This window comes from Hetaerina americana, unplaced genomic scaffold (assembly GCF_022747635.1).
Source record: "Hetaerina americana unplaced genomic scaffold, ioHetAmer1.1.p SCAF_2, whole genome shotgun sequence".
NCBI lineage: Eukaryota > Metazoa > Arthropoda > Insecta > Odonata > Calopterygidae > Hetaerina > Hetaerina americana.
In genome coordinates this window covers 78,932,426-78,938,425 of record NW_027286763.1, presented here as the reverse complement: position 1 = coordinate 78,938,425, position 6,000 = coordinate 78,932,426, and positions in this window count along the sequence as shown.

Here is a 6,000-nt window from a genome sequence, read left to right as displayed (position 1 = left end):
CCCATCGACTGCAACACACTTATGCCAGCGCTTGATCCAATCCTCGAAACATTTTTTATATTCGGTTTTCGGTATGTCCATCAGTGCTTCCTGCGATTTTTCCATTACTTCCTCTCGGCTGCTAAAACGCGTTCCCCGTAATGGTTTTTTAACTCGATTGAACAGAAAGAAGTCACAGGGAGCCAAATCAGGTGAATTCGGTGGCTGTTGGATGGTATTTGTTGCATTTTTCGTCAAAAAATTACGAATAATGATAGCACTGTGCGACGGTGCGTTATCATGGTGCAAAATCCACGAGTTTTCTGCCCACATTTCTGGTCTCTTTCGGCGAATTGCTTCACGCAAACGTCTCATAACACCCAAATAATACTCTTTGTTTACTGTCTGGCCTTCTGGCAAAAATTCATGATGCACTACACCGTTGTAATCCATGAAAACCGTCAGCATTGCCTTCTTTTTTGACTGAAAACGACGTGGTTTTTTTGGTCTCGGCTCATTTGGTGAACGTCATTCACTTGCCTGATGTCTGGATTGCGTGTCGTACTCATAAACCCACGTCTCGTCTCCAGTAATGATCCTTTTGATGAATGTGGGATCGGATTCAGCCTCGCAAATCATGTCTTTTGCGACGTCAACACGGTCTCTTTTTTGCATGAAATTGAGGTCTTTTGGCACCAACTTTGCTGCTACACGACGGAAACCCAAATCATTAACCACAATGTCTTGGGCGGATCCATAGGCAATGTTCAAGTCCTCCGCTATTTCTCTGATGGTTAATTTGCGGTTATTGACCAACATTTCTTTTACTTTATCAATTTTTTCACCGACTTTCGATGTCGATGGTCTGCCACTGCGTTCATCATCTTCGATTGACTCACGACCACTTCTGAACCGCTCGTGCCACTGGTAAACGACCGTTTTTTTTAGAGAATCGTTGCCGAAACACTTTTCCAACGTCCGTGCGCCACTAAATCCGTTTTTTACGCAAAATTTAATACAAGTTCGTTGTTGCAAATTTAAATCCATTTCTGAAATTGTAAAAAATCGCCAACACACACAGAGATAGATGTACTCTTGGCTACGTAACTTTTGCAAATGGCAAGTTATGACACTAACATTTAAAGGGAATATCAACAACAGATGTACCAATTTAACAAAAAAAAAACAGAACTCAAATCGGAACGATGGGAGCGCCACACGGTGGTTATTCCGGGAACTTTTTGATCAAGGTAGTATGTATAGATACTGCGCTCCCAGGGCTTCATAGTTATCTTGAACGAGTATAAATGCCGTAAAACGTAATCTGAACATTTTTGTATAGATTACGCGCTCGTTATCGATGGGAAAATGCGGTAATTCAAATTATAATTTCCGTGGATGAATTATTTTTTTCGAGAATAATTCTTTTCGACAATCCAATAAACATGAAAAAAATCTCTTCCACCATGAATTTAGATCAAGCTTTAAAAATTAAGATTAATTCTGAAATCGAGTAAGGTTCATATTATTTCCGTTTCTTTAGACATGGCATCTCTGTCAAGGCATGTCAGTGACAATTTCCTGAAGCTCGCAGTGTTTCGAATTATGAACGCCACGCTCCAGTGCGATTAATTAATTTCCTCTCGTGGTATATGTGCATTTATGTCATTTGATGACCAGCTTAAAATTACCTATCTGTCAATAATATGGATGATTCTCATCGATGTTAAGGATCATTTTTGTGTTGTTTATTCAATCGAGTGAAAAATTGATAAAAACACCCCAGGGAAAATAACTCCGTAAAATCCTGCGAGCGATGATTGTTTAAAATGGACTAAAATTTTGCTTATTTGTTATGAACCATTTGTTCTGGATTATGGAACTTCCAGTGATTTCGGCCGCGGGAAACGAATCATCGAGTGGCTATATATAGGCGACGAATGGCGTCTGGTTCGCCGAAACCAGATCCCCTCCCGGCCTCGCATCGACCGATCGATCAGCAATCCGCGAGCCTCGCCAGCCGAACAAACTGCAACCACCCACGACCTCAATAAGGATGGGTGGGCGGGGCCGAGCGGTTGTACCCCGGGGCTCCAGGGGCAAGGCCGGTTTTCGGGGCTCCCTCGCTCGACCTCAGGGCTGACATTGAGAGATGGGCGGCCGAGAGCTCTGGCAGGGAAGTGGAGGCACGGCCGGCCGTCTCGTTTTCGCCAACAAAAGGGTCGGATTCGACCCGGTTTCCTTTCCCTTCTGCCACCGGGAGATATTCTATATCGGTCAGATAGGGCAAATCGTCCGTCTGTCACCCCAAAAGACACGGGTTCAAGTACCGCTTAAGAAATAAGTGTTGTGTAAACTCCATTGACTGGCTTTGGGAAATATTCCGAAAACACCATCCATGGTACCAAATGCGCATTTGTATCATAAGTGAATAATATTTCCAATATAAAAATTGATTAATAACTTCGTTAAATTTTGAAACACCTACCTGAACTTAGAGAAAGTGATTTTTAATCCACTGTAGATTAAAATTGTGAATTGCAGGCATCAACGTTTGGTCCGATGTCTTGTACACTACACCTTTTCCCCGCTGCCAAAGGTGTTCCTCAGCAATTTGTTTCAGGGAATTAGCATTTGCCTAGGACCTTACCGAATTTAAGCAAATGAATTTGCCAAAAATTGAACAGATTCGTACAGGTGGTTTCATTTTAGAATGATTTGTGACCAATTAAAGAAACAGCTTTTTTTTTGTCAGAGTAATGTGTGCCAAAAATTGATTCGGTTGAGATTTTTTTAAGATAACACAAAAATGTAATGAACTCTTGTTTTTGTCCTGGAATTGAAGCCACTGCTGTTTTATCATGAATCAAGAAGCTCATAAATGAAAACAACCTAAATACATTTGAAGAGGATAATTTGTTTTCTCTGAAGTGCATTGGTTTATAGAGTGAAATAATGTTGCTTTTATAAAATGGAAAATTGTTCGTTGACTATTTTTAACAATTTAAACAGACAAAACAAGTAATGAAGTAATCAATCTTGCATTTTACCATTATTTGAAAATATATTTTTCATGGATAATTATTTGGTAAACCATTTTCCATGAAATCCTGTGGGGTGGGGTAACTTCAGCTACTGCAGTTAATTGTTTAAAAAATATTAATGCTTAAAGAAAAATTTATTTGCCTTATTGGCATTACCAAGATTTACTTCCATGTACATAATTTAACAGGAGTTCTGGACACGGCTCAATGTGCTAACCCTGCCTATCACATGAAGTCGGGATAGTAGCATCTATTTAGAGGTCACCCATCCATGGCCAAAATTCAGTCCTTCAGTCATCTAATAGGAACCACTTTTGCAACATGGCTAGGCCCCCTGACTTTACTTACATGCAGGAAGGTTGATCATGGTGATTATTAATTTGTACTAACTGGAATCCATGGAAATAGCCTGCAAAATACCATATTTCCTGACCCATAAGATGCACTTTTTCTAATCCAAAATGAGCTCTAAAACCAGCCTGCTTTTTATGGGATGAGGTTATATAGGTATGACTTTGTCCTATAATCCGCAAGCTGTTTTGCTAGGAAAAATACTTACTATTAAGCATTTTTACCCTCCTCAGGCATCAAGATGGTTGTCTTATTACAAATTTCCATAACAACCATGTTTTGAGCCAGTAGTTAGCAATAGAGCTTCAATGTATCCAAGGCAGTACTTCCTAAAATAATTCCCATATAAATTATAAATATATACAACAACGTATGTTTAAAAAAATTTGTTGTCTCAGGCGTAACTTTGTGGAATTTGCATAACATATTGAAATGTAATGAAATAATTGACTTTGTAATTCCACACACTTTATTTAGGATTAAAGAACACCAAACATGTGTTAAAAAAAAAAAAAAAAAAAAAAAAAAAACATAACATCCCTCTTTGCAAAACACCTCATCGAAAGTGATCACAAAAGTGACTTTGTGACAAAAATTATTCATTTTGAAGAAAAAGGTCAAAGGCTCGATGCTTTGGAGCAGTTAGAAATTTTGAAATGTGTCCGTTGGAAAGATGATCTTGCCAACGAAATTTTGTATCCCTCCCACTCCCCACTCCTAGACCTACCACTCTTCTAAATCAAAAATGTAATTCTCTTTTCTTCCCAGCTACATTGTAACCTTTTTACCCCTCCGACCTCCCTCTCTGACCAACCCCCCCCTCCTATGATCAGAAGGTATATATAGCCAGCGTGCTTCTATGAGGACCACCTGATGATGACGTTCAACGTCGAAACCTGGGTCGTGTGTTTTTAAATAAAGTGTGTGGAATTACAAAGTCAATTATTTCATTACATTTCAAAACGTATGTTTAGTTTCATCTCACATGCGGTGCTGCTGCAAAACTGATACACATAGGACTAACAAGGATGTCACCCCTCGACTCAAACATTGTATCTCTCATGGTTAACTTAAAGTCTACAGGAACTAATCTGTAAGTAGAATGGTAATGTTGTTCAGTGCATAATATGTTCCTTTGTATTTAATGTGCACACAAAGGGAAACTAGGGTTTGCACAAAAAGTTAAGATTAGAATGATCTCATTGGATCTAAAGAGAGAAAAGTGTCATACGGTATTGCATTTAAACTTCATCTACATCTATTTAATACCCCGCAAGCCGCTGCAAGGGCATGTGGTGTAAGGGCACCACCCGTCATTTAGAAAAGAAAAAAAAACTGCATGCAAAAACCACAAAATCATACACCCACAAAAAAAACATGGCATACATTCATGCATGAACACTTACACCCCACACACATGCAAACACTCAAACTACATCTTACATACACATGCACCTGAAAGTATACCTAACAGCTTTGCAGTGTTTAACTTTGCTCCGACTCGTAAATTCAATGTTTTTAATATTTCTAAAGTGACTTCGGTTTCTTACTATTATGATTTCTGATTGTTCGGGGAAAGAATGAGTATTTGTACCTATCTGTCCTGGAATCTATCTCCCTTAATTTATCTTTGTGGTCTGATCTACCTAAGTAGTGTGGGGCCATTACAATTCCTACAGTGTCATAGTTAAACTCGTTTGTACTGAACCTTTCTAAAAGTCTAAGCCTTGCTTGTTCTCTCCGCACTTTAAAGCCCCTCCCTAAGCTAAATCCCCTAAGAAACCTGTCACACTTGTGTTCTTATCATAACAATTTTTAACGAATCTAGCGGATTTTCTCTGGACTTAATCTAATTCTTTTTGCCAAATTTTCTCCCAAGGATCCCAAATACTTGCGGCATATTCCAAATGAGGTCTAACTAGAGCAAAATAACACCTCTCTTTAACTTTTTCATTACATTTCCCCACCACCCGTTTTATGAAGCCAAGTTTCTTTAAAGCTGATCCGCATGTTGTCCTGATATGTGCTCCCAATGAAAGGCGTGGTGTTAGAACAACCCCCAAATATTTAACTTGATTGGCCATAGCCAGTACTGAACCCTCTATTTTGTAGTTTATATCCTGTTCCTCGCTTCCTTTGTTCCAAAATTTCAAAACTGCGCATTTATCTATATTAAGTGTTAATCCCCATTTATTGCACCATTCCGAGATATTGTTTAAGTCTCTAGAGAGTAGCTCCCGATCTAGTTGGTTCCTTATTTCCCTGTATACCACCGTGATGTCAGCAAATAACCTCAGATTGCTACCAACGTGTGTGCTTAAGTCATTAATGTATATTAAGAACAGAAGAGGCCCTATTACACTTCCCTGGGGGATGCCCGAAGTTACATCTCTATCCGTTGAGCACAACCCATCTATGACTACTATTTGTTTGTGATTTGACAAGAAGTCTAATCCAATTAATTATTTTCTCATTGATCCCATAGTATTTAAGTTTATGTAACAATTTATTGTGAGGGACTTTGTCGAAGGCTTTTTTGAAATCCAGGAATACTGCATCGACTTGTGTGTTGTTTCCTCCTTATCTAAGTATATCGTGAATGAAGAGACCAAGTTGTGTTTCACAA